The sequence below is a fragment of the Rutidosis leptorrhynchoides genome, chromosome 5 (assembly GCF_046630445.1).
Source record: "Rutidosis leptorrhynchoides isolate AG116_Rl617_1_P2 chromosome 5, CSIRO_AGI_Rlap_v1, whole genome shotgun sequence".
Classification (NCBI taxonomy): domain Eukaryota; kingdom Viridiplantae; phylum Streptophyta; class Magnoliopsida; order Asterales; family Asteraceae; genus Rutidosis; species Rutidosis leptorrhynchoides.
In genome coordinates this window covers 436356740-436379723 of record NC_092337.1, presented here as the reverse complement: position 1 = coordinate 436379723, position 22984 = coordinate 436356740, and the positions used below count along the sequence as shown (strand labels likewise).

The 22984-nt window shown below is 34.3% G+C and overlaps 1 non-coding gene across 1 annotated transcript; it reads left to right on the top strand.

Moving 5' to 3' along the window:
• Window positions 1–22547: 22547 nt before the first annotated feature.
• LOC139851083 (small nucleolar RNA R71) lies at window positions 22548–22654 on the top strand. Its single transcript, XR_011760445.1, has one exon. It is a non-coding gene; the product is annotated as a small nucleolar RNA R71 (small nucleolar RNA).
• Window positions 22655–22984: the final 330 nt, after the last annotated feature.

Genomic DNA, 22984 nt, shown 5'->3' with positions numbered 1-22984 from the left:
ACTATTGCTGTGCAAAATGATTGGCCTCTTTTTCAACTTGATATCAATAATGCTTTTCTTTATGGTGATTTAAATGAAGAAGTTTATATGACATTGCCTCAAGGCTACTATTCTGACTCTGTTAGAATGAATAAAGTGTGTAAATTAACAAAATCTCTTTATGGATTAAAACAAGCACCAAGAAAATGGAATGAAAAATTAAATGCTACTTTGGTTGAAAATGGTTTTGTTCAAAGTAAAAGTGATTATTCTTTATATGTGAAAGATTGTGATAATGTGTTTATTGTTGTACTTGTTTATGTTAATGATATTGTTATTACTGGAAATAATCTGACTGAAATTGATAATTTCAAAACTTTTTTGAAGTCTAAATTCATGATAAAGGACTTGGGAAAATTAAAATATTTTCTTGGTATTGAAATATTAAATACAAATCAAGGTGTTTGTTTGTCACAAAGAAAGTATTTCTTAGAACTTCTAAATGACTATGGTTATTTAGGAGTTAAACCAATTGGTACTCCAATTGAATCAAACTTGTGTGTTGCTTGTGAACCAACTGATAAGGATTTTTTGATTTCTAATATAACAGAATATCAAAAGTTAGTTGGAAGATTGATTTATTTGACTTTAACCAGACCTGATATATCTTTTGATGTACATGTTCTTAGTCAATATATGCATGCTCCATTGCAATCTCATTTAAACCTTGCATTTAGAGTTCTTAGATATCTTAAGAACTCTCCTGGAAAAGGTATACATTTGATGAAGGGCAATAATTTTTCTTTGTATGCATATTCTGATTCAAACTGGGGAAAATGTAAATTAAATAGAAAGTCTATTACTGGTTATCTTGTTTTCTTCTGTGGTTCCTTAATCTCTTGGAAAAGTAAAAAACAAGCAGCAGTTTCTAGGTCCTCTGCTGAGGCAGAATATAAGGTAATGGGTTCAGCTGCTTGTGAAATTATTTTGTCTGAAAAATTTACTTTCAGATCTTAATAATACTGTCAAATTACCCATTGAGTTGTATTGTGATAATAATTCAGCTATGCATATTGCTTCTAATCCTGTATTTCATGAGAGAACCAAACATTTTGATATTGATATGCACTTTATAAGAGATAAAGTCTGTACATGTGTTATTAAAACTTTAAGAGTTGATTCTGGAAATCAGCTGGCAGATATTTTAACCAAAGGACTTAGTATCAAACAACATAACTTTATTTTAAAAGGGTTGGGACTTATTGATTTGTTCAAAAATAAGCTTGAGGGGGAAGGTTAAAATTTATATATTGTTCAAGCTTATTTTTGATTTATATTTGAAATTGTTATTTATTCTTTGGTTCTAGTGTTTGCAGAATAATGGTGGTTATATTGGAAGGATTGGCATTGCTGGATTCTTTAAAGTAAAGGACTAAAGTTGACAAGTTATTGAAGATTAAAGCTGGAATCAAGTTGGAGGACCATATTGCATTTTTTAGAAGATTAAAGGGCTACTTGGGGGCCAAGTTATTTTGATGCTTATATCTCATATTAGGGTTCCAGTTGTCTCCAACGATTCAGTCATTCATTCTCAATTCTGTGGTTTTCTCTCAAAACACACAGTATCCAAAACCCTAATCATCTTCATCTTCATTAATCAGATCAATAGAGTGCTTCTGTTATTCATTCAATCAATCACTTTTAGTGATTGTAATTTTGATGTTTGCTGTTTGAGAGATTTTAGTGTATTCGATTTTATTTTCATCACAGTTAAGATTGTAATCTTGTTAATTGAAGTATTCTGTAATTGAATCTGATATATTTTACACGAACGTCATTAAATTTGTTAACATGTTTGGTACTTTCCGTTAGAAAGGTAACAGAGTAGAATGTTTGTTAAGTTCGATGGTGGGATGAAAGTTGCATAGCGAAGGTTGTTTTTTTAACACCGTTAGTAATGTCCGTTACGAAGATAACACAGGAGTTAAAAGTGTTGGTAGAATTACATGGGAGGCCAAAGTGAATAGTGGCATCACTTTGTTTAATAGTAACTAGTCCGGAACCAGCCCGCGCGATGCGGCGGGGGATTTCGGCTTGCGTATTCATATTTAACGTAGCTTTATATATTTATAGAAGGGAAAACGGCCCATGTGTTAAGCGCCATTGTAGATGTCGTTGTGTTTAACGTTTTTTAAAAAATGTCCGTTTCGAATGTAGTTAATTTCGTTTTTTTCATAAAATTATTTCGAGTCTGATGGTGCTGTCAAAAAAAATTTAATTCTCGGCGTTGTGTTTAGCGGTTCTTAAAAAGTGTCCGTTTCGAACGTAGTTAGTTTCGTTTTGTTCATAAAATTATTTCGAGTCTGACGGTGCTGTCGAAAAAATTTAACTCGCGCCGAGCAGGAAGATACGGGCTGTCGTTGTGTTTAGCGGTTTTTTAAAAAGTGTCTGTTTCGAACGTAGTTAGTTTTGTTTTGTTCATAAAAATATTTCGAGTTTAACGGTGTGGTCGGTGAGCGGCGAGCAAGAAGATACGGGTTGTCGAATTGTTTGGGTGGAGTTTTTATTTTAATTAGAGAATTTACGTTTTACCACCTTAAGTTTGGTGCATTTTTTGTAATTTGGCTATAGTTGGGGAGTGTTTTTTTTTTTTTTTTGTTAACTTTGAGTTTAGGGGGGTGGTGTCGTTTTTCCCTGATGAAACGGCCAAAAACATCACCTCCTTTAGTATGTTAGAAATTTAGTATAATAATAATAAAAATTATAATAATAGTAATTGTAAGTAACTAGAGAGGGGGTGAATAGTTACTTAGTTTAATTCTTAAAACTTTTTTCGATTTAGAACTTGAAATTACTATAGTGTGATTTGAATTGTTTGTTCACAAGTATAATAAATAAGTAGATAAAGGATAAGAGAACAAATACGGAGATTTATAGTGGTTTGGGAAGATGTTAACTAATCTTCCTTAATCCACTCCTCAATTCTAACGAATTGAGAGTTAGTTTCACTATGATGCCCCAAACTCGGTGGAGTGTCTGGATACAACACTAGCTCCTTGATAAGCCGCAACTTATGAACCCTTACGTCCCGTTGAAAAATTCACAAATACCAAATGCTCTTACCACAAGATCATAATGCTATCACTAAGTGAAACCTCACTTATCTTCTAGATCCCTTTAAGAAGATAATTTACAAGTAAACTCACAACTAAGTTTACACACACTCTTGGTTGAATCACTCTAAATTGTGATATCAGTAAATATATTGAAATAAAAGTGCAAGAGGTGAGTCTTCAAGTGCTCCAAGGTTTGGCTTTTATAGACAAGAGAAATTCAAACCCGGATAACTGCGGGTCACCCCCGGTCGACCATGGGTCGAACGTGCAGCTCTGTCTTCTGAATTTTATAGCCGTTTGAGATCTTTTACTTTGACTTTTTCCCTTATTAGATGGCTGCAATTAGATGCCAAAACATCTAAAAAGACCTGCATTACCCCTTTTAGCTTGGAAGCATTCTTTGAAGTTGACCTTGGCTTGAAAGAAGTAAGTCACTTTGTACTAGAAGGGTGTCATTGATTTCCTTTTAAAGCAAATGCAGAATTTTGATCTCATGACAACCATATGCTTCAAAACTTCAAGTCACAAGTCTTCAACTCTTTTGTCACTACTAGTTTTGCAAGTATGTGCTCATATTGGTTACTTGCAAGCTTCCAATTTAGACTACCTTGTTTTTATATGAAGGCTTTTGAGAGTTTACACTAAACTCTTATTAAACACATAATTAGTGCTTGATGGTTTTTTTTTTTTTTTTTTTTGGGCAAAAGAACAAAAACTATTATAAATAACAAACCGAGATACAAACGGGAATCCACAAAAAGGCTCGAAGACAGTAAACAAACCTATAAGCTAACTAAAACCGAGCCTTTACGAGGAAAAATCAAAAACACCAACAAACACTAATGCACCTAGAACAAAACCAAGCTACGACAAAAGCGAGAACCTAATCACGTGCCATCTTCCGCGGTCGCCTTGAACTTAAAAGTAGACTCGATTCCAATCCCGTCCGAATTAAAACCTCCACTCCTAAATTCATCAAAAAAGCTAACACCTTCTAGCTCTTTACCCGCCCCGTTCCAATCCGCTTCCCCTTAACACTTACGAAAGTATGAGAATCTTTAGCACCTCCGATATCCTCATCGTCACTAGAATCCCTCAAACTCAATCCTCCACCATTAACCCTCTTATCCTTAACCTTACCTTTCCCTTTAACTTTACTCTTCGGATCAAGCTTTTTAACCCCGTTAACTCGAACCTTACTAGAATGGACGTGCCATCCCCTACAATGACCTTTGCAAAACTTATTTGGACAAATGCAAAATTTTCGACCCTCACTATTCCCCGTAGCTACCTTAGCCAAATTATCAAGCAATTCACAATTGAACTCATCTCCCTCCACCGGTTTCGAAACATCCTCATATCTTCTTTTATTAGAAACATGAACCTCACTTAAACCGTCAAGCTTCGAGCCCACAAAATCAAGCAAGTATGAACTCGATCTAGGCCCGATACTATCACACCTCGTGTTGCCCTTGTCCACACCCGAAACATCACCCAAAGACGCATCAAAATCCCTATCCAATACCGATACATTACCTAAATCGACCTCCTGCACAGTTTGCTCCCTATTTAAAACATCATCAACCATAGAAGCATCAAAAACCCCCGAAGCCCTTACAACCGCCTCAACCACCTCTTTCTCAACATCCATCCCGTCATCCACCCTCTGTGAATCATCAGCGAACACATGTCTAATCACAGAATCATTCGACGTTGGAACTTTAAAGGGCGTCGAAAAAGATCCAAATCTAATCGCATTATTAGCTTCCGGCAACAAATCAGCTGAGAAAAAATTCTCGACAATCTCCCTAACATCACTCGAATAACCCACTTGGTTAACCCAAACTTGAAATGTCAACCCTTCATCCGACTTAGCATTAACTATATCGTGGATATGCTTATCGCGTTTAGATTTAACGAACGCATAAAGTGAACCAATGTTACCTAATTGCGAGGAAGATTTAGACACATACAACACCTCCCCAAACAAACTCACCACTTTGCGAACATTCTGATTTGACACAAACAGAGCCGGAACTCCCCTAACTTCGAGCCAAACAAACCGGTAGTAAATCGAAGCAAGGGCAGCATAAGGACACATTAAAACAAAACCCTCTGCCTGCTTATTAGAATTCAAGATCTTGTTGACACCTTCTTCATCCGAGCACACGACTGCACACCCCTATAAACCTACCTTGTAAATAAACTCAACCGACACTTTAACCCGAATCAAAAAGTCTTTCACTTTCACCTCATCCAAAGGAACATGATCCACAAGCAGAACACTCCTCTTCACACTCTCTAACAAGCCACTATTCGATGATAAATAACATTGCAAAGATTTGTCATGAGCGTGAGTAACAGCGTGACCGGAAAAACCACCCATCGGAGAACGTTTTGGCCAACCAACATAAATGGGTCTACCAAAAACACAAGCTCCATTTAAAACTGCCACAACTTTAATGGTAGTGGGAGCATCCATAAAAGAGACAAAAGCATAACGTCTTGAAGACCAATGTTTAATCTCTGCAATCGGCCCAATTTTACCAAATACACCCTCGAGCATATGTCGAGTTATCTCCTTCTTCAACCTTCCAATAAAGACCGTAGACCCCTTTGAACCCTCTTCACTCAAAGTCTCCGTCGCTGGAAAGCTAACCGGTATATTAACCGGAAAAGAACCACCCTGGTCCGTACTCTCACAACCACCGGAAGCCGCACCAAAATTCGAAAAAGAGGGATCTTGGTGAACGTTATCGCCAAGAGAAAACGAATCCAGACCAGATCTTGAAGGAACTTGAAACGAGAAAGAAGTTGAAGAATTTTCACCCGATTCAAAATCAGAATATAAAGGAGTAGAAGCCATCACAAATGCACAGTTGAGAAAGAAATAAAGGATGATAAATGCAAAGCAAGAAAGGAACAAAAAATGCTCATCAAAAAAGGAAATCAAAGAAAAAATGCGAACAGAAAGGAGGAAACATGGTTAAAGATGATGGTTGAAATGGGGAGGAAAAGAAAAAATTCAAAAATTTCGGTGGGCACATACTCTGATGGTTAATCAAGTGGAGTGCGTCTCTTTAATTGGGACTTAATGATCATCTTTAAATTTTACTATTTTTAATTAAATTTATAAAAATATACTTTGAAAAGGAACTTTTAGCCGTACTTAATGTTTAAAATTTATCATAAGCTAAAAGTGTCATTAAGGTGTCATTAAGTGTAATTAATCAAGATTAGTGTTTTAGTGACCAAAACTCCTTTGGAAATGAAGGACTCAACTATTCTAAGTATGTTTAAACAAGTTTTGTAAATTATAGATGCCTAGAAGTAGTCAAACATTTTTCGATCAAAAATCGGACATTGGGTTTCTGCGGTCGACCCACGGCTGACTGTGGAGTCGACCGTGTACCTTGTTTCGAAGACCAAAGGTACAGGGTGTCCACGGTCTGGCCTACGGTTGACCGTGGACCGACCGTGCTCCTTCAGTGTGTTTTCAAATGACTCTTTTGACTTATCGGTTTTGTTTATTGGTCATTTGCTAGAGATAGTGTAGGTTTATAAACGTGTGTTGTTCTATACCTTTATGTAAGAACACGAGATTTGGTGTCATCAACAAAACAAAGTGTTTAACATTTCAATATTATTATTGGATTACTAACCAACAGTGATAATAATAATAATAATAATAATAATAATAATAATAATACTAATAATAATAATAATTGTAATAATAATAATTAATAATTAATAATAATATTAATGTAGCTATAGCTATTCTAATACTCCGTAAATATTGGGTCAGGGTATCGGCTTTTCTGATAGTTTGGCAAAATGAAAGTTGTTACCTCTATTGTTATCAGGAGCACTTATTGGAAATTAAACGGTTCATCCAAAGTGCTATTTTATTTGTTTAACTCACAGTCGGGTAAGGAGATCTTCCGACACAAAGTCGATGGCAAAATGATTAAAGCAGGTCCTAGAGGTCAAAAATCATCTTCAGTGGCTAAGTAGTGATCTTTGGTCATGGTTTTATTAGTTTGACCCGGTTTTGGTTGAATTCAGTTCTTGTTTGGTTTAGTTTTAAACTAGAGATTGCTCATGTTTGATTTCACGTAATTGTTTTATTTGTACCTACATGCATGGACGGTTGTTTTGTTGTAGGCTTTTAGACTTGGTTGTAGATAACGGTTTCTCATTTATCATTTAGAGTTGAGTTTTCTAGTCTCGGACATAAACAGTTTTTGAACGGAGCTTGTGTTCCAACGTGTTAGGAAGAAACTCCTCACACACCTTCACGTGGCTTCGGCATACATCTCAACTCCACGAACCCATTGTGCTTTGGATTAAACCTAATGGTTGATTTTATTGGCTTTGGCATACACCTCAATTCCATACAGGATCCTGGAGAAAACTTCCCCCCAAGTATTCAAACTTGCACCACTTCAAAGAGAGGTGAATACGGGCCTACATCACATGGAGCTAGTACCACTCAGCCAAAGACTCGATAGTTATATTTATATATACTAGCTAATGGTTATCCGCATATTGCTACGAACGGGATGATTATCATTAAAAAAAATTATATGTTTCTCGTTAAAATATACTACCTGTATTTTTCTTAACAAAATAAAAAAATCCCTCTAAACCTATCAAGTTCTAGGTTTCTATAATCTAACCAATCAAACTCAATTAATTAAGTTATTTAAAAATCTTCCACAAAAGAATAATTGTCAAACACAAATCAATAATAACTCTTGTCCACAACTAATTTACGTAAGTCAACAACTTCTAATAGGGCTATGTAGTGCCCTTAAAACATGACAACTTTTTTTTACAAGTAACTGTATGTGGTGCGCACATGAAGGTGCGTGACACGCACCTGCATGGAAACCTCACATGTACGCGGAGAACAAGAAGGCTAAATAAAAAATCTGAAAAATCTGAATGCACAGAGCGCACTCTTTGATCTGCACGGAGCGCACGCCATTATGTGCATGAAATCCTGCATTTCGACACAGTTTGACACCTGACGCGTTTAAACTCTGAAAACAGTATCATACCAGGGCCATCATCTATAAATCAACTTGATTGACCCATACATAACAAAACATGAATACACCACTATTACATGATGACTTAAAAGCAAGGATTCAAATTTGTAACACAACAAAAGTGGTCATATTGACCCGCCCGAAATGCACTTTGATTCTTTCCATCATACACACTAATAACATCTAATTTGAACCGAAAGTTTCACAACTGAAATAAAATAATCCATTGCGAGCAATTACAAAGTCGTACCATAAAAGCGAGATTAAGTGCTTGAATCTTTCACTTACTAACTAACAAATACGTTACACCTTGGCTAGCATTTTACCTTTCCATCTAGATTTAGACCCACTTGCACCTAAAACAACATTCAACAAAATAGGAGTAAGCGATATTTCTTAGTGAGTAATAGGTAGTAAAATCAGACTAGCATACATGTTCAAAAATAAGAATAAATGCACTCTTACAAATAATTATCAAATTTTACCACACTAATTCCGGATCTATGTACTACATGCGTTTGATCATATCAAACGAGCATCACACTATGTAATCTAAGTGAGTGCTCTAAGGCTAATCACTCGTGGTAAATCATCACCCTATGGTTTAGAGACTTAGGTCTCACAACCCACACTAATCGTTACGCACTACTTGTAAATGATTTTCGAACTCTAAAGCCAGTTCACCATTTACAACCCACTGACTCGCACAATTTACCCTTAGTACTCACGTTGAAGATCTACGCACGGTTGCAAAAACCCTTCAAGGCCTTCCCACAATTCCTCCTTATTACATATTAAAAATTCACACCACAATTAACTTTTAATTCGCACTAGTTACACAACTCACTACAAGCAAAATCGACATGATCTTTCAAATTATTTTGACTAACCTTTAACTTATGACTCTATTACTCGAGTCAACAGCAAACGTTGATTTACTGGCGACTTGACTGTCGCTTAGAGCCTACAGCCTTAGATTGAACTTCAGATGGGTTTAAAACTCATAGAAATTTGATTATAACATTTTCGTTACATCTAACACTTTTATTTTTAACCTACTTATTGACCGGAGGTCCATTCGAAAGCAATCTCTATATTCATAAAATATTGAGAGGTGAAACTTTCTCTACTCTTGGGGTGTTTCACTTTGGGTGGAGAAATGACATCTCTTTATTCTAACATAGGAGAAATATTATTCACATATTACCTCTCTTATAACCCATTTGTTTGAGACGAATTTTGTTGTTATTGTAATTTTCAACTAAGACAATTCTTGCCCAATTCCTCTAAATTTAACTTTGCCCTTGCTACGCAATAGTCAAATTGATGTCAATTTTACTTAAAGTAATCTTTCTCACAAAATCACTTATTTATCCAAATTCATAATCTTCATAAAGTTGTGGCTTTCACCCTTTATATAAACACCTTTGATATCATCATTTTCTTTCAACTTCATCACTTAAATGTGAATACCCCCAAGTTCAAGTTCTTACTTTTTTTTGCATATTTTTTTTCCCTTCCCTTCTTTACAACTTTTCCCCCTTTTTTATTTTGTTCCGACGAACACGTAGCGAAACACCGATCGAACCCTCTTGTTTATTGATCAATAAACTTGCATTATTTTGGTTTGACATTTCATCATTAGATTTAATAATTTCAGTACAATTGTGCCCTGAATACATATATATTTTTGTAACATTCAATAAAAATAATTTATTAAATTCAATAGTTTAAATATAATCATACTTTTTTAAAAATGTTACGGAGTACTTTCAATAGTATGAGAATCTCTAGGGGAGTTATCATCCCTAGGTGGTGGAAGATGTGATTTAGGTGAATGGAATAAGAAAGCGGACGATTAGGAAGATTTTGAAGAGTTTCCATTCGTTGAGTTACAACAAAGATTAGGTTTATGGCTTCGTTTGAAAGAAAGGACCATAGGATGGCTACCTCGGTTCCTGAGAGATGATCTACCGAATTCTCCCTAAAAAAGATATTGTGTCGAATGACAGTTAGAAGGAGTTGAAGATCATGTCGGATCTCGGATTCTTGAATATGAATGCGGTGATCGAGATTTTGAGAAGCTTCCGAGTGAGTGATGGCAGAGAGCACTTCTTGTACAGGATAAATTGGGTGCAAAGATCTAAGGTCGGTTCGAGGGGTGTAGAAATTACGACCTTGTGAGGGAATTTCCATGACCGAAGCAAAGTATGAAAGAGGCCAAGTGTGAAACTTCCTACCGAGTTTAAATTTAACTTGATTAGTGTTGACAAGTTCAAAGTTTGCGTAAAATTCTCGGATGAGAGGTGGGTAGATAACCTCATCCAGATTTAAGAATGAAAAACATTCTTTTTGAGTGAATATTTTGTGGAGGTTTGGAAATTCGTCATAGTGAACAATTCTTTGTTCATGAAGTGGTCGAGTTTTCATTTGTTGTTGGTGATATGCCGCACATTGCCCTCGTGTGTTTGTCATTTCCTTGTAACATGAGTATTTTTGCAAAATCCATGTTGATAACATGATTTTGAAAACCTATATGATGGACATATGTTGATTAATTCTTGTCTAGACACATTTTAAAAACAAGTAAGGTGTGCCATTTTGAAAAGTTAGACAAGGTTCATCATTTCAATTTATGTTTACCATTGCTTGATAAGTATTATAAGATTGATAATTATCATAAGATCTAGGTTAAACATTTATGTGTGCATGAGTGGTTTGAAAAGCAAATCAACTTGTGTGAATTATGCAAGAAAAAGTTCCTACTTGGCACTCTATGAGTTGAAACTTGTATAAGTTAATTTTTCACACAATTGATAGTTTATGCATCAAAACAAGTGTTCCTATTAGTTATGAAAGACACAAAAATTATTCTCATGTGAGATTATACAAGTAATTGAGGATTTCATAACAAAATTTGGAAGCTTACCTTTTGAGGACCACTAGATGATGGAGAGAAGGGAGACAATGAATGTCTGGAATCTAGTGGTTGGGGTTTTAGAAAAGGTCAAAACAGCCATCAGCTATTGTGCGGTTGACCCCACGGTCGAGTGAATGTCTCCTTTTTCAGTAAGCTTATTTAAGGTACAAGTTCCATCATACCCAACCCATTCCTAAGTAGAGTGAATGTCTCCTTTTTCAGAGGTTTAGTAAAGATATCAGCAATATTTTCGGTGAAGTCTACCTTATAAATCACAATATTCCCTTTTTGGACATGATCACATAAAAAGTGGTGCCTAATGTCTATGTGCTTAGTCCAAGAGTGTAATATTTTATTTTTAGATATGTCTATAGCACTCTTATTATCATAACAAATAGGTATTTCAGAAGAGATGATATCGTAATCGATGAAGGTTTGTTTCATCCAAAACACTTGTGCACATGCTCTTCCTGCGGCAACATATTCCGATTCGGTAGTAGATAGTGAAATGAATGTTTGCTTCTTAGAGAACCATGATGTTAAGCAAAGCCCAACAAATGCACATACACCACTTGTGCTCTTTCAATCAATCAACGATCCTCCATGGTTGAAATCCGCAAAGCACATAATGTCAACACCGGTGAACTTTGGATACTATAGACCGAGGTGCATGGTACCTTTCAAATATCTAAAGATTCGTTTGACCACTTCTACGTGAGACATTTTGGGATTCTCTTGGAATCTTGCACATAAGCACACACTATACATGATATCAGGTCGGCTTGCTGTTAAGTATAGAAGAGATCCAATCATTCCTCTATACTTCGTGTTATCGAATGATTCTCCTTCTCCTTCAAGAGTAAGCTTGACATTGGTGGCCATAGGAGTGGCCATAGGTTTTGAGTTCACCATTCCAAACTTTTTGAGCATATCATGTATATACTTTTGTTGATTGATGAACATTCCATCTTCTAGTTACTTAATTTGAAGTTCGAGAAAGAACTTGAGTTCACCCATCATGCTCATTTCAAACTCATGCATTAACTAAGAAAATTCATTGCTAAGATATTCGTTAGTAGAACCAAATACAATATCATCAACATATATTTGAACAATAACCAATTCATTTTCATGCTTTTTGACAAATAATGTATCATCAATTTTTCCCATTTCATATCCATGATCAATAAGGAAGGTTTTAAGTCTCGCATACCAAGCTCTAGGTGCTTGTTTGAGTCTGATGTTATGCGAGGTGTATATGAAATAATTATATTTTTATTGCGAAATACTATTAAATACTATTCAATTTTACACAAGTTATTTATTTATTTATAGAGTGGATATACTTAAACCTTGCTACAACACTATAGGCAGTGTACATAATCGTAAAGTAGTGTAGTTTTTAGTAAGTCCGGTTCGTTCCGCAGGGAGCTAGCCAAGTTTAACGCTATATTTTTAAAACTATATTTGTAATATATATATATATATATATATATATATATATATATATATATATATATATATATATATATATATATATATATATATATATATATATATATATATATAAGTAATATTATTATAAAAGGGGATTTTACCATTTAATGACCGGTTTGTCGATTTTAAAACTTTAGTCACAATTAAAACCTAATGTAAAATATTAAATATACAAATGACTTAATTTAAGGCATAAAGTAAATGACGATAAATAAAAATGCGATAATTGAAAGTACGATAATTAAAAGTGCAATAAATAAAATGACAGTAAATAAAAGTGTGATAAGATATAAAATAAAGGAATTATGCTTATTTAAACTTCCGTAATTATGATGTTTGACGTGTTGATTTTAGTTTATTGCCATGGGTTAATTGTCCTTTGTCCTGTATTATTCGATATGTCCATCTGGTTTTTGTCCATAACAGTCCATCAGTCATAAATATAAAGTGCGAGTGTCCTCGTCAAATTATCCTTATACCTGAAGTCAAATATTCCAACTAATTGGGGACTTAAACTGTAATAAGGTTTTAATACATTGTTAATGATTACACCAGGTTATCGACTATGTGCAATCAAAGGTTTTAATACTTTATTAACAATTACACCAAGTGTCCTTGTATGTAATCCACCCCTGTTTTAATGAGTCTATTGACTATTAATCCATTTCCGTGTCCGGTTAAATGAACGATTATTAGTACTTATAAATATCCCGCCCATCGTGTCCGATTGAGTGTATATGGTTATTTATAGATACGTCAAATTGTAAATTTCTATATTAAATTAACGAACTATCATTCAGTTAAACAAATATAAAGCTCATTAATAGTCCATAGTCCAATTTCAACAAGTGTCGGTCTTTTGTCCAAACCCCAATTATGGTACAAAGCCCAATTACCCAATCTTAATAGTTAGCCCAACATCACGATTACTTCAGCTTAAATAAGCATAATAATAACTTAGCTACGAGACATTAATTTAAAAAGGTTGAATATAACTTACAATGAGTATTAATCGCGTAGTGTTACACGGACATAATTTCGACTTACAAACTTAAAACATTCGCCACTATAACCTTATTATTATTAACTTAAATTAAAATTAAAATTAAAATATAAATATAAATATATATTGAGAGTATGATGATAGATGGATATATATTGTGTACATAATTCGACCGAAAACGTTGCAATTTATAGGACTTGGCCAGCTACAGCCCCTCATGCGATCGCATGACTTTAACACTACCTGGCCATGCGATCGCATGGCCAGCTGTACCAGCTCACATTGTCAACTAAAATGTGGGCTGTTGAGTTTATTTAATATATAATATAATATATATAATTTTATATAATTATATATATATATATATATTATATTATATTCTTGTACCTAGTTGACTCGTAATTTTAGGTCTATTGCGTCGCGCGTTGATAGTTGGTTCATGTCTCGGTTCCGGATTTTCGAACGTCCTTGCGTACTATTTAATATCTTCTACTTTGCGTTTCGCGACTCGTACTCTTGTAATTTCTAGATGTTTCTCATCAATAAATTGAACCTCTTGGATTGTACTTTGTACTTTTTAGCGTTTTGGTCATTTGCGTCTTCAATTCGTCGAATCTGTCTTTTGTCTTCACCTTTTAATATTTAAACGAATATCACTTGTAAATAGAACAATTACACTAAAAGCTTGTCTTTTTTGAAGGATAATGCTATGAAATATATGTTCGTTTTTAGCATTATCAAATATTCCCACACTTGAGCGTTGCTTGTCCTCAAGCAATATAGAACTTGAATATAAACATACTTGAATCACTTCTTTATTCTTCACACTTTGTACATCAGTGATTTCTATACGGCGATATGAACAATGATAGTAACACTGTGGTTTAAAGTCCCACATGACTAAGAAAATTTAGATCCTTTAAGGAAATTGGATCTTTATGAAAACTTTTGATCTTTTGAAAATTCAATCTAGCTTTTACCCTAGATAAGTTTTCCGGAATAACCTTTCACCGGTGTTTGCAAATTGTTTTTGTGGGTTTTGTGGGTTTCAGATTTTAAAATTTTAGCTTAAAACTTATGGTTTTGTGTCACCCACTTGCTAACCTTGTATTAGGAAAATAACACGTCTAGTATACTTGCTCCGTATATTATCCTTCGGTAAACTACCGTCCGGTTGTAAAGGAAAGCGTTGAACAAGCAACTGTCAAGGCAATGTCCCGTGACATGCAGATAGTTATGGTCTATATCGTGTCGGATGCAATTACTATCCTTTGTAGGAGCAATAGTAAAGATCACCCTATAGTTTTTCGGTCTGGCACAAGGTCCTGTCTTTGACCACGCTATGCAACCATTGTTCTTACGGTTGACACCCGATTTGGTTCAGGTGACCTAATGAATTCCAGGTGAATTCCTAGGATTTTTCGTTCAATGGTAATGAACGCATTGCAAATGGGTTTTCAGAAAACAAATTGGTTTGTAATTTGATCAAAATATTTTCTTGTTCAAGCTCGAATTTAGATATTATTGAATTCCATGAGTTTGTAATTCTCAATCTTTAAGGTCAATCCCAAGGATTGAGTAATATCAGGCTTAAAAGCTGATTTTTTGATCTTTAAGGAGATTATCCTTTCTGAGGATCTGATTCATTAGTCTTATAAGCTAATTTGCACGGTGCCCCCCATTGTACAAGACAGATCCTCTCATGGTTAGGATAAGTCTGATCACTTGGCGACCCTGTTTGATGTTGAGGTCCGTGGATTTCCAGCTGATTTTCGAGAAAACTTTTCAAGGTTTTTTGTAGACTCTACAACTGGTCTGGACGACAACTTCCTGACCTAAATCAAGAAGCACGTGTCTTTTTCTCGGAAGACTGTACTTCCTTATAAATTCTATTTATATTACAATAAACTGGGTAAAACTGATTAATATTGTCCAAAACAAAAGTATCTTTAATTATTTGTACAAAAATATGTAATATATGTTCTAAATAACTTGGTAAATTTTTCCCACACTTGGCTTTTATTTTCCTTTCTTTGCCTTTTTATTCTCCTCTATTCCATTTTAAATGAATTCAAGCATTTTTGGGTTGTTTCTCAATTTATGTCCTTTCCGAGGTAACAATAATTTCGGTATTAACACCTAGTTTTATCGTTTATAAATATGTATAAACATGATTTTGAATTCATTTATTTGAAAATTTTTTAAAATTTTTACTAGAATTGGGTAGTCAGTATATAAGACTAGGGCTGTTCTTTATTATTAGAGAGCACTAGATTCTAATACAACTACTGCATTACTAGTATTTTTAATGGTAACCAAGTGTTTAAATTAAAATTTTAAAAATCCGAAAGAATTTAACCCCAATACATTAAAATTCGAATTTAAAGAGTTTTAGGGGTGAAATCTTTACCTTCCTGCCTCCCCATCTGAATATAGGCATGATTATAGCGGATTATTACAAGAAATTTAGTTGAAAAGTGAAGATTTTAGGGGTGTTTTTGTGGTATTTTCGTATGTATGTGTGTGTGTTTTGTGGATGACAGAAACCAGTCGTGAGCTTTTTGTTCTGTCCAGATTTTTTAGGTCATGCGACCTCATGACATTGAAGAGGAAACCCCATGCGATCGCATGGGGTCTGATCCCTTTATATATATATATATATATATATATATATATATATATATATATATATATATATATATATATATATATATATATATATATATATATATATATATATAACCTTTAACTTCTTAAAACAAATAAGTGATTTATTTAAAATTTTGTTTTCCTTTTTATTTAGGAAGAGGTCGTTTCGGTACGTTTACCTAGTCCGTCCCTCGATAAAATTTAAAATTTGTCATTTTAAAGCGATTGATTTAAAAGCAAAGATTTTTGGATTTTTTAAATATTTTTGGCATACTTTAATTTAATAAGATTAAAAATAATGATAATAAAATTTCTCGTCCCACCCTCGGGTAAAGCAATTTCGGTTCCATAACCTAGTCTTCAACTCACGACAAATTTTAAATATCAAATTTTTAACTTAATGAAATAAAGTAAATTTTGTTTTTAATTTCACACCAAACTTAAACTTAAAATGCATAAGATGTCATATAAATATTATTAATATTTATATATATTAGTTTTACAAACTTATATTCAAAATATTAGTTTTTAAAATATTTACAAACTTAAATATATTGATTTAAAAATTTACAATATTTAAAAATATTTATATATTAATTTTAAAAAAAACGTAAAAAATAAAATTAAAAATCTTTTTGGTCTTTTATCCCACTTTAATCAATCAAATATTATCAAAAATATACGCCCCTCTTTTGGGTAAAGTAATTTCGGCTATATTACCTAGTTTTACTCCTGACGAATTTTTGAAATATTTTGAATTGATTGATTAAAGATATTTATACCTTATGAATAAACGGTAAATTTTGCAGTGATGTAATAAATTTTTGTATGATATCAATAATTTCGGTTTCGCATACCTAATTTTATTGAATATCAATTTAATACTTTATAGCGAACGATTCAGCGTTTATTATCAAAAGGTTAAAAACAAGGTAAAAAAATAAAATAAAAACTGTACATATACTTACATGTGAGATAGAATTCTCAGAGACCTGCTTTAGCCAACTCATAGGAGAGTCGTTCGATTTGGTTTTCCATAGCTACGTAAGCATAACCTCGAATTTTCAATAACTTTTCTTCTAAACATATGAATGGTCATTCTCTACATAAAGTAACAAATTCGGTATTTGAATATGTTTGATTGTTTGAACATTTACCTTCGTGTGACCATTTTCCGCATTTATGACATCTTTCAAGGTGTCGTGCTCTTTTTTTGTTGCGGATTTTGATTTTGCTTTACCGAAATGTATCTTATGATGATTCTTCCTGAGTTCTTTCCCACTTCGTCCATTTTGCCTCTTATGAATGATACCAGTTCACTCGAGAAGATGTTATTATTATGTTTAGTAATCATAGCGTGTAGTAGTAGACCATGGTTCAGATCAAAGAAATTCTTCATCTCGTAAAACCTAAAAAAAATAAAAATTCAGAATGGGGGGAGAAGACTAGTTCTTTAGGGTCTGCTAGGGAAAGACCATTCGGATTCCATTTTCAGAAACTACACGAAAACAGAACATCTAACTCTAACAGAAATTCATATTACCCTCAAAAGATTCGAATCTTCCCACACTTAGTTAGCTGTGGTGTCGAAATTGTGATTAACTTCATCTTCAACTTCCATTGGATTATCTATGTAATGTTTAACTCTGTGACCATTAACCTTAAATTCAATCCCATTTGAATTTATTAATTCTACTGTTTCGTACGGGAAAACTCTTTTAACTATGAATGGTTCAGGCCATCTTGATTTCAATTTTCCAGGAAATAGCTTGAATTGTGAATTGAAAAGAAGAACTCTATCTCCTTCCTTGAATTCTTTTAAACTTCGGATTCTTTTATCATGCCATTTCTTCGTTCTTTCCTTATATATTAACGAATTTTCGTATGCTTCATGTCTTAATTCTTCTAATTTTTTTAGTTGACTAAACCGTAGACGTCCGGCTTCATGCAAATCAAGATTACATGTCTTCAAAGCCCAAAATGCTTTGTGCTCAATTTCTACTGGAAGGTGACATGCTTTTTTCCGTAAATGAGTTTAAAAGGTGTGGTGCCAATTGGAGTTTTATAGGCTGTTCTAAAAGCCCAGAGTGCATCCTCCAGTTTAATGGACCATTCCTTCGAATTTGATCCTACGGTTTTCTCTAGAATACGTTTTAATGCTCGGTTGGTATTTTTCAACTTGTCCACTTGTTTGTGGATGATAAGCGGTTGAGATTTTATGAGTTACTCCATATCTTTTGAGAACTTTCTCAAGTTGATTATTACAGAAATGAGTACCCCGATCACTTATTAAAGCTTTCGGTGTTCCAAACCTTGCAAAAAGACGTTTTAAGAAGTTGACTACAACTCGTGCATTGTTAGTTGGGAGAGCTTGTGCTTCCGCCCATTTAGATACATAATCAATGGCAACGAGAATGTAGAGATTATTATGAGATATTGGAAATGGACCCATAAAGTCAATACCCCAAACGTCAAATACTTCACATACTTGAATGACATTTTGTGGCATTTCATCACGTTGACTTATTTTTCCGGCCCTTTGACATGCTTTACAAGATTTATAAAGAAGGTGCGCGTCTTTGAAAATTGTAGGCCAATAGAATCCAGCATCGTAAACTTTTCTTGCTGTAAGTTGAGGCCCATAATGCCCTCCTGTTGGTCCTGTGTGACAATGGTTTAAGATTTGGCTAGCTTCATCCCCGAATACACATCGGCGTATTATTCCATCGGGACAACTTTTAAACAAATGTGGATCTTCCCAGAAATAGTGTTTTATATCACTAAAGAATTTCTTTCATTTTTGGTACGACAACCCTTTTTCAAGGAATCCACATACTAAGTTGTTTGCATAGTCTGCAAACCATGGAATTTCATTATAATCGATTCTCAATAGATATTCATCAGGAAAGTTATCTTGTATGGCCGATTCATTTAGAACTTCTAATTCGGGATTTTCAAGACGAGAAAGATGATCAGCGGCGAGATTTTCTGCTCCCTTTTTGTCTCGGATTTCAATATCGAACTCTTGTAAGAGTAAGATCCAACGGATTAATCGTGGTTTGGTATCTTGTTTTGAAAATAGCTATCTAAGAGCAAAATGGTCAGTATAGACAACCGTTTTTGCTAGAACGAGATATGAACGAAATTTGTCAAAAGCAAAGACAATAGCAAGGAGTTCTTTTTTAGTAGTTATGTAATTCGTTTGTACTCCTTGTAACGTCTTACTATCGTAATAAATAGGTTGAAATCGTTTTTCAATCCTTTGTCCTAAAACGGCCCCCATTGCAAAATCACTTGCATCACACATGAGTTCAAATGGTAGATTCCAATTTGGAGTTATCATGATCGGCGCATTAGTGAGTTTTTCTTTAAGAATATTAAAAGATTTGTTGCATTCATCCGAAAAGATGAATGGAGCATCCTTTTCTAGGAGTTTATTCATAGGAGTGGCAATTTTAGAAAAATCTTTTATGAAACGTCGGTAAAAACCGACATGCCCTAGAAAACTCCTAACTCCTCTAACATTGGTGGGATGTGGAAGTTTAGCAATTATATCTACTTTAGCTCTATCCACTTCAATTCCTTCCTTTAAAATTTTATGACCAAGAACGATGTCTTCTTTAACCATGAAATGACATTTCTCCCAATTAAGTACTAGATTTGATTGTTCGCATTTAATAAGCATTCGTTCAAGATTAACTAGACATGTTTCAAAAGTATCACCGAAGACTGAGAAGTCATCCATGAATACTTCCATGCATTCTTCTATCATGTCGTGAAAAATCGCCATCATGCACCTTTGAAAGGTTGCAGGGGCGTTGCAAAGTCCAAATGGCATGCGTTTGTAAGCAAAAGTACCATAAAGGCACATGAACGTGGTTTTCTCTTGGTCCTCGGGTGCGATTGGAATTTGAAAATATCCGAAAAATCGTCAAGAAAAAAATAGTAACTATTCCCGACTAACCTTTCCAACATTTGATCAATGAAAGGTAAGAGAAAGTGATCTTTGCTGGTGGCATCCCGTTACAGTCCTAGTAGGAATAAGCTCATTTTTTTTTATTTGTGATGACAGTCATGCCACCCTTCTTAGGTTCGCATTGAACTGGGCTTACCCATGGACTATCAGAGATTGGATAAATTAAACCTGCATCTAGCAGTTTAATAATTTCTTTCTTAACAACATCTTGCATATTAGGATTTAGTCTTCGTTGGCGTTGCACATATGTTTTATGACCTTCTTCCATAAGGATTTTATGTATGCAATACGAAGGACTTATTCCTTTAATATCATGAATCTTCTATGTAATAGCTGGTTTATGAGCTTTTAGCACAGAAATGAGTTGAGATTTTTCATTTTCCATAAGAGAAGATGATATTATTACAAGTAATTCAGATTCACCATGTAAATAAGCGTATTCCAAATGGTTTGGAAGTGGCTTTAACTCTAATGTCGGTGGTTCTTCTATCGATGATTTATATCGATATTTGTCTTCCTCTTTTAGCATTTGAAGTTCTTCTATTGTTGGTTCGTATTCATTAGCCATGAGTGTAGCTAACATTTCAGCTTCATCAATTGGTTCAGTTCCTTCTCCTAAAGAACATTCTCCTATTCCTTGTAATTCTGGAAATTCTTGTAACAATTCTGCATGTGAATCTATAGTTTGAACATAATAACATGTATCATCTGCAGATTGCGATTGTTGCATGGCTCTATCAACAGAAAAGGTAACACTCTCGTCCTCTATACTTAGGGTTAGTTTCTTACCAAACACGTCTATTATTGCTTTAGCCGTGTTTAAGAATGGTCTTCCTAATATGAGAGGAACTCGAGAATCTTCTTCCATGTACAGAATAACAAAATCTACTGGAAATACTAAAGTACCAACTTTAACTAGCATGTTCTCCATTATCCCTCTAGGATATTTTACTGATCGATAGGCTAGTTGTATGCTTATTCATGTTGGTTTTAATTCTTCGAGGTCTAGTTTAGTGTATAATGAATATGGCATTAAATTTATACTAGCACCTAAATCTGCCAAGGCTTCTATTGAACTAAGACTACCCAGAAAACATGAAATTGTGAAACTTCCTGGATCTGATAATTTTTCTGGTATCTTATTCAACAACACTGTAGAACAATCAGCATTCATAGTAACAGCCGAAAGTTCTTCCATTTTCTTTGTATTTGTGATTAGATCTTTTAGGAATTTAGCATACCATGGCATTCCTGAAATCACATCAATGAAAGGAAGATTGACATTTATTTGTTTAAACATATCCAAAAATTTGGATTGCTTGGCTTCAAGTCTTTCTTTTCTCATTTTACTCGGGTAAGGAAGCGGTGGTTGGTATGGTTTAACATAAGGTTTTACCTTAACTGTGTTATCTTCATTAACCTTTTCAACTACCGGTTCTGTTTCCTTATCTTGCTCAGGCTGTGGTGCCTGTAGAGTAGGAATAGAGTCATCAGAAATTACAGGCATTTCAGGTGGTTTAAGTGTAATACCACTTCTCGTGGTAATGGCTTTAGCTGTTTCATTCCGGGGGTTAGCATTTGTATCGCTGGGTAGACTTCCCGGTTTTCTTTCACCTATCAACCTTGCTAGGTTGCTCACTTCTTGTTCCAGATTTTAGATTGAGCTTGTTGATTTCTAAATGCTTGAGCATTTTGTTCATTGGTTTGTTTCTGAGATGTGACAAATTGAGTTTGAGATTCAACTAGCTTCGACATCATGTCTTCTAAATTTGGCTTTTTATCATCGGTTTGTGGTGGTTTAATTAGAAAAATAGGTCTTTGCTGTTTGTAAGTATTATTGGATACTTGTTGATTGCTAGGACCTTGTTGGTTGTTGTATGGAACATTTCGGTTATAATTCTGATTTTGATTGTAGTTTGGTCTTGGCGGTTGATAATTATTTTGATAATTATTTCCAGGCCTTTGGTTCATGTATGAAACATTCTCTCTTTGTTTCATTGTTTGTTCAATACTGAGACAATCTTTTGTCAAATGTGGTCCTCCACACTGCTCACAACTAATTCGTATTGCGTGAATATCTTTAGTCATCTTTTCCATTCGTCTCTCGAAAGCATCTATCTTTGCGGAAATGGAATCAAAGTCATGGCTAGAATCGGCTCTAGCCGCTTTAGATGATTTAACGATATCTTTTTCTTGATGCCACTCATGTGAGTGGGAAGTAGTGTTATCAATAATTTTGTAAGCTTCAGTTGCGGTTTTCTTCATAATGGAACCACCAGCTGCTATATCGATGTCTTTTCGTGTAGTAATATCGCATCTTTGATAGAATATTTGTACTATTTGATAAGTTTCTAAACCATGCTGAGGACATCCTTTCAATAACTTTTCAAATCTTGTCCACGCCTCATATAGAGTTTCATTTGGCTTTTGTGTGAACGTAACTATTTCTCTTTGAAGTCTCACAGCTTTAGATGCCGAAAAGAATTGTTTAAGAAAATTTTCAACTAAGACATCCCATGTATCAATCGCCCCTTCAGGTAACGATTCTAACCAATCTTTGGCTTCTCCCTTTAAAGTCCAGGGAAATAACATGAGATAGATCTGTTCAACCACAACTTCTCTTATTTTAAATAAAGTACAGATCCTATTAAAGGTTCGAAAATGTTCGTTTGGATCTTCCTTCGGCGCACCACTAAATTGGCATTGATTAGTTACCATGTGTAGGATTTGTCATTTGATTTCATAATCTGGTGCATTAATGTCTGGTTGAGTAATGGCATGACCTTGGCC